Raw genomic sequence first — 7,273 nt, forward strand, 5'->3', positions numbered from 1 at the left:
AGGACCGGAACCTTTGACGTACAACAACTGTGTCTGCCAAAAGCTTACGTTAAAGGGGCCCCCAGCAGTGAAGCTGGGCTGGACCAGGGGATGTAAAGCAGCCTCCCCAACCTGGGGCCCTCAACGTGCTGGGAATTGTAGTCCAACACACCTGGAGGGCCCCAGGTTGGGGAAGGCTTCTCTAGAGGAAGTTCCTGCCCTTCTTTCCTCCTTGCTCTGGCAAGGTCAGTCCTGGGGTTGTGCCCTCAAAGCCCCTGGTGGCCTGGGGTTCAGGGAGGTGGCCTGAGCCCCTGGCTCCGGCCCCTGGGCTTCGTAGGGCAGAGGCCGCCCCCAGCTCCGGTCTGGCCATCTCCCACTCCCCACTGGCCTCTGTGGCAAGCCCAGGCCTCACCACCCCCTCCTGTCCTGTTCAACGCACCCAGGGCAGGAGGCTGGCCCCTGGGCGCTCCAGACCCCTGACCATGGCACTCCAGTGGCAAAGCTCCCAGCGTGGGCCCAAAAGATGATGCCAGCAAGATGCCCGCTGCCCACCTCCCCGCCGCCTTGCTCCAGAGGGCTGCGCAGGATCCCTCACAGATCGCAGCTGCTCACTGAGATCCCTTTCCTGGGCTGGTGCGTAACCCACCCTGAAACGCACCCACGGCGCTCCGATGGGGCCGAAAACCACACGGCCAGCCGGCCGGCTCCTGTGGGGCAGCGCGGTCACGGCGGGCATGAGCGGCCTGTCCAGGCGCCTCGGCTCCTGCACCGCCACGGCCCAGACAGCCTTTCAGGGCACACCTGACCCCAGGCCTAGGAGCGCTTGGAGCTGCTGCCAGACCTCCCTGGGCTGCGCACAGGTGATGCTGCTGGGGCAGGAAAGGGCCCTTCTCCCTGCAGCCCAGAAGAGCGCCGACGAGAGGCATCAGACTCACCTGCGCCAGGCGTCCAGGCCGGTCCTCTGGAGTTCGGGCTCCCGGGGCAGAGGAGCAGCTACGGCCAACAGTTCTTCAACTGGCAGCTTTAGCTGCTCGAGGGGACGTAAAGCATGCCACTGAAGAACTGCTGCGGGTAGCCAAAGGGCCGGGCGGCACCACCACCACCACCAGGCTGAGGAGAGGGCAGAGGTTAGGAGCAGCACGGTCACGGGAGGGGGGAAATTGGGGCCACCCCCCCCAAGGCAGACATCCTCTTCGCACCCCCCCAGCCCTTGGGCATGTGGCTGCTCACCGAGAGGAGAGGCACTTCCCCCCGCCCCACAGCCTCCCCCCCCCCCGTCTCAGCACCAGGGGTGGGCAGCAGGGCCGGAGTCGGGCTGTGCCAGGGCAAGCCCAGCGCCCTCCCCCGCCCCTGCAAATGCCGAAGCAACCAGCAGCTTCCGCCAGAGGGAGGGCAGTGAGTCATCCCTGCTGGATGGCAGGAAGCGAGGCCGGGGCAAAAGCCCCCCCGTACCCCGTGGCATGGCGTGGCCCGCCTCCCCCCGCCGACCCTCCAGTAGCTCCTCGCCCGGCCCCCCGCCCGCCTGTCCCCTTCCAGACTCGCCCGTCTCTCTCGCCCTGCCTGAAACGCCCGTGGAAACCGGGGGCTGCCGGCTGCAGCCCCTCCCCCGCTGGGAGCGATCTGGGGATCTGCGGGCTGCAGCCCCTCCCCGCCCCCCTTCAAAGGGCGGGTCGCGCCCCGCTTCGGCGCCCCACTTACCCCGCCGCGGGCTGCGACGTGCCGCGCATTCCCCGCGCGCTTGCTCCGGATGCTCCGCATTCCTGCCCGTCGGCCGGCCCCTCCGGCGGCGCCGAACTTCGGCCCGAGGGCGGGCGGCCCGGCGCGCTCCCCCTCCCCCCGGGGCTCCCAGGCATGAATCAGCAGCGGCGGCGGCGGCGGCCGGCGGCGGCCCGGGCTTCGACGGGGGGCGCCGCGCCTCGCCTGCCCTTGCGGCTCGGCCAGCCCTGCTGGGGCCTCTCGAGCCGGGCTCCCGCGGGGCAGGATGGCGAAACTTTCCGGGGGGGCCCGAGGCCGCCGCCTTCCCCCGGGGAAGCGTGCCAAACTGCCCAGGGGAGGGGAGGGGAGGGGTGCGGGCCCCTCCCCGGCCGCGGGAGAGCCCCGCGGGGGAAGCCGGGGCGGGACCAGCCCGGGCGGCGGGGGCCCGCGGAGGCCAGAAGGCCGGCTCCGGCGAGAGGGGGCCGCTCGTCGACAGCGCCTCCCGCCGCGAGGCGGCACCCTCGCGGGAGCGGCGCCCTCCGCACCGCCCGGGCCGCGCGCCGCGAGGAGGGAGGGAAGGTGACCCCGGCGGCGCGGCGGGCGCCACCCGCTCGGAGCCCGCGGCCGCCGCGGTTGCATAAGCGGCGCCGGACTCCGCTCCGGCGCCGCCCGCACGGCAGCGCCCGCGGCGCCGCCGCTCTGGCTCGGCCCTGCTGGGCGGCAGCGCGCGGAGGCGGCGCGGCACCCCGGAGGCCGCCGGGGTCCCCGCCGCCCGCTGGCCAGGAGCCCCGCGCTCGCGGACGGCGCCCCGAATCCGCGGTGGGAGCCCGGGGTGGGAGCCCCGGGTGGGGCCTCGGCCCAGGGGGCGGGGCGGGGCGGGGGGCGGCGCTCCCTCCCTCGCCCACCACCCGCCACCCGCCACCCGCCACCCGCCGGCCGCCGCCGCCCCCGCCGCCCGGCCGCGCTCACCGGCTCCCGCTGCCTCTGATCAGCTGGCGGCCTCGCCTGCCGCCCAATCGCCGCCCAGCCGCGCCGCCCCCCGATTGGCAGGGGGGCCAGCCAATCAGCCACGAGAGGGGCCTCCCCCGCCCCGCCCCGCCCCGCGCTCTGGCCCGGCCAAGTCGGCGCTGATTGACAGGCCGGAGCCGGAGGCGGGGGCCGGGCTGGCGCAGGAGCCCGAATCTCAGTGGAGAGGGACTCCTCCCGCCCTGTGCAAGGGGCTGCTGGGAAATGCAGTTCTGGGCGCCAGCCCTCCCGCGCCCTCCCGGCATGCGCCGCGCCGCTGTGAGTTGGCATTTTCTTGGGAGCGAACCCGAGGCGCGCGGGCCCCGGGCGGGGGGGCCCGCAGGCCGGCGCAGGGCGTCCCCCCGAGGCGCACGCGCGGCCCCACGGAGGCGAGGCGCGGCGCCCCGGGAGCGGAGCGGGGTGCCCCGGCCGCCGCGCGCCCCGGCCGGAGGGCGTTTCCCCGGCGCTCGGGGTGTTCCGCGCGGGGAGCGCGCCAGGGCCCCGCGCTCCCCCCGCCGCGCGCACTGCCGCTTTAGGAACCCCGCTGCGTGACGCGGGCGGGATTCCGAGAAACTGCTGCGAGGTGCGCGAGCCACTCGGGGGCGGCCGCGGCCCGTCGCCGCGTGCCAATCCGAGCCCGCCGAGGGGCGTGCCGGGGGCTCGGCTGGACCGGGGACTTGGCAATCCCGGGAGGCGGGCGGCGCCTGCGCGGGTCGCGCCCAGCGCCAGCAGCCCGCTCCGGCGGCCGCGGCGCCCCTCGAGCGGGCCCGGGGGATGAGGCCGGGCCGGGCCGTATGCGGAGGGGGGCCGCGCCGCGGGAGGGGGGCGGCGAAGGAGAGCGCGAGGCCGCGCGCAGGGGCTCGGCGGGACAGCCGCGGCGTCCCTGCGCTGTGCGCGCGGCAGCTCGGCGCTCCTGCTTTCGCGGCCGGGCCGGGCCGGGCTTCGGGGCTCGCAGGGGCGCGCGTGCGAACGGAGACCCTCCTAGGCCGGCCGCTGCGGCAAGGCGCTGCGGGCGGAGGGCGCCCTCGGCGCGTCTTCCGCAGCTGGGGGCGCCGGCAGCCGCAGCACCAGCGCCGTGTGGCGCCCCGGGCGTCGCGCCCTGCGCCGAAGGCCCGTCCTGCCGCCACGACGTGCCCGGGCAGCGCTTCCGGCGAGCGGGCAGAGGCGCGCAACTGCCCGGGGAAGCCCCGGCCCGCGCTCGCCCCGCCGCGGCTGTCGCTGTTCCCGCCGCCCAGCCAGGAGGGGCGCTTTTAGCCCCCGACAGGCCGCGCACGTGCTGGCGCAGCTCCTCTCCCCTTCTGCGCTCGAGGGGGTTCCGCCGCCCCTCGCCCCGCTCACAGCGGGCCGAGGCGACGCGGAGCGCGACGGGGCCCTCCGGGGCCAATCAGCTGTTTCCACGTCCCGCCCACGTGACGCCTGGGGGCCGCCGCCGCTGCGGCGCGGCAGGGGCCACGTGCGCGGCCCTCCGTCCGGCTCTCCACGGGGCCGCGCGCCGGAGGCGGCGGGGTGCCCGAGGCGGCCGCCGCGCAGCGCGAGGGGCGCCCGCCAGAGGCCCCGCCCGCGGCTCTCCCGCCCCCATTCGTTCGAGCGGGCGTTCCACGCGCTGCCCGTGAAAGGCCGGCCAGATGGGCCCCGCGCTGCCGGGCGCCCTCCCCGAGCGGGCGCGCCGGCGACGGGCTGCAGGCGGCTGCTGTCGGAGGAGGCGAGGCGAGGCCAGGCGCCCAGCGGCAGCCACGGACAACGCCGCGCCCTCGGCCCTGGCTGGCCGGTTTCGGACAGCCGCCCCAGGCGCGCGGGACTGCGCTGCAGCTCCCGCCAGCGTGCTGGGAGTTGCGGCCCGACGCGTGGGGGGCGCCACGCCGGGAAGGCTGATTCGGGGGCAGGAGCCCGCCGCCGCCTGCGGGCCCAGGTTGTCCACGCCTGCGCCCGCTCGCGCGCACCGGCCTCGTGCGCGGGGGGCGCCGCTCGCAGGCCGGCCGCGCACGGCGCCTTTCGGCGGGGGTGACGGGGAGGGAACTCGGGCCGAGCGTGCGAACCCGGCGCCCGCCTGCCGCGCCCCCCGCAGAGGCCGGGCCGTCGGCGCGCGCAAGCCGCAGCGCGCCGCCCGTGGTCCGCCGCCCCGCCGGGCAGGCCCCCCGCCCCGGGCCTCGCTGATGGACGGGGCGGCGCTGGCTGCGGCGAGCCGCGCCCCGGGCCTCTCCGGCCGCCCGCCCTCCGGCCCGGCCCCCCTGCAGCGTCTGGCGCGCCAGGCGCTGCGCACGAGTGTCGAAGCAAGAGCAGCCATCCGCTGCAGAGCGGCGGCGGGGGGGGGGGGGGCGCATTTGGAAATCCAACCGAGGGAGTTGGGGTGGCGGTGGCTGTTTCTGGAAAGACGAAAGACGACGTGGGCGGGCGAAGACGCGCCACAGCTGGACAGAAAACGCATTTTTAACAGCGTTCCGAAGGGGGCATCGCCTCTGGCGAGGAAGCTGGGGAGGGGCGGGGCCGCCCTTTGTCTTGTGGGGGCGGGCGGGCAGGCAGGGGGGCCCTGGGCCCTGGAGCAGCAGGGGCACTCGCTGTGCCCGCCTGGCAGCCCCGAAGGCCCCGCGTGACAAAGGGGACCATCCGCGGGGGCGCGGGAGACTCAAGCCGGCAGAGGCGCTCACTGTGCCGCCTGGCAGCCCCAAAGGCCCCGCGTGAGAAAGGGGGCCATCCGCGGGCCCGCGCGGGCCTCCCTCTTCTCGCCCGGGGGCCAGGCCTGCACAGGTGGGCAGCCAGAAGTGTATTTGCAGGAGGGTGACGCAGCGTCCGCATCCCCTGGTGCAGGAGATCTCCTGCTCTGGCCCGTGGCGGGGGGCTGGCCGTGTGCCCCGGGAGGAGGCTGCGTGCCTTGCAACTGGACTCCCCGGGAGAGATGGGAGGCTCGGCCATCACCAGTTGTGACATTTGGGGGGGGAGGCTTTGAAAAGGGCATGGCAGGGGAGCAGCCAGGCATGTGATGAAGCACTGACTCATCGCGGCCACAGAGCAGTGGCCAGAGTCCGGCTTCCTTGGAGGAGCCAGGCAGCGGTGGCTCACGGCCAACGCTTGAGGCCTTCTTCTCTAGGGCAGGCCCCCGAGAGCGAGGAGAGCCCTTTAGACACGCAGCAAGCCCATGTAGACACCCAGCAGCAGCCCTGGCTGCCCTGCGCCCGCCCCGCCTGGGCCACTCCTGGGTTCTCGCAGGACTCCCGAACGGTTCCACCAAGGCCCCGCTGGAGCTTGCGGGGCTGAGCCAGGCGCTGGAAAGCCACCCGTGCCGCTGCACATGAGCCGACGTGGTTGGAATGTCAGCTATGTGCTGCCACCCTTCCGGCAGCGTGTGTTTCCGATGAAGCATGCGAGGGGCCTCGGCCTGCAAGAGCCACCAGAAAGCCTGCTGGGGCCACACAGGAGGAGGCCCGGATGGCCAGGACCTGGCTCTGCCCTTTGGTGGCCAGCTGGCCAGAGACGGCAGGAGGCGGCCCCTTGGCCAGGATGGGCTGCCCAGAGAGGCCTCTCCCAAGAAGGAAGCAGCTTGCATCCTCCTCTGGCTCTGCTGGAGCAGGAAGGGCCGGGCAGAGCCTCTGTGGGCAGCAGAGGGGCCGCGCCGGGGCATGGGGGGAGCCAGCTGGCTCCCCAGCCAGATCTGGCTGACACGTGGCCGCCTTTTGCCGGTGCTGCTGAGACGGCAGCCCCAGCGGGAGGGACCGGCTGCAGCCGCTGGTTTGGGCCCTCTGCCTGCCAGCAACGCGCCTCAGAGGCCGCCTTCTTTTCCAGACATTCCTGGATGAGTCACAAAAGGAGGAGATGGTCTGATTTCCAGGCAGGGAAGTGATGTGCTGCCACCAGCGCTCAGAACCAGCCCTTCCCAGCACCAGTCAGGCTTTGGCCCCAGCTTGTCTGAAATGGCTGAACGCCCCCCCACCCAGAGCAATTCCCACTGGAGGAGAGCTGCTGACCAGCGGTCAGCAGGGTGCTGGTGGAGACGCTGCCTGAGGCCTGGTCAGGAGAGGCGGGACGCCTCGGCCTGACTGGCTGGCTGGCCGCCTGCTGCTGGGGATCCGAGCTGGTGCACGGGGCCAAGCAGCAGGTGGGATTTATTTATTTATTATTGCATTTATATCCCGCCTTTTTTCCTCTTGCAAGGAACCCAAGGCGGCTTACGTTATCCTCCTCCTCTCCATTTTATCCTCACAACAACAACCCTGTGAGGTGGGTTGGGCTGAGAGTGTATGACTGGCCCAGAGTCACCCAGTGAGCTTCCATGGCCGAGTGGGGACTAGATCCCGCATCTCCCAGCTCCCAGTCCAACACTCCTGCCACTACACCACACTGGATGCAGGCCTTACTTGGAAGAGCAGCCTGCGTGGAGGCTCTTGTGCCATCTGTGCCAGGCGCTTGGCTCGCTCTCTCGGGCTGGCCAGGCTTTCAGTGGGAAAAGGGCCCTGCCCTCCCCCCCCCCCCCGAACCCCACAGCTCCCATTTGGTGTCGGCTGGGAGACTGCTAGTACTGATCACCTGCCGGAAGCCTTGCTGGCTGCCCTGCCTGGGGCTGCTGAGCCCCCGGCCCTCCTCGGGAAGGGCGTCGCCCAGC

Source organism: Heloderma suspectum, chromosome 16 (assembly GCF_057233095.1).
Source record: "Heloderma suspectum isolate Gila_16-S chromosome 16, 16-S_ref, whole genome shotgun sequence".
Classification (NCBI taxonomy): domain Eukaryota; kingdom Metazoa; phylum Chordata; class Lepidosauria; order Squamata; family Helodermatidae; genus Heloderma; species Heloderma suspectum.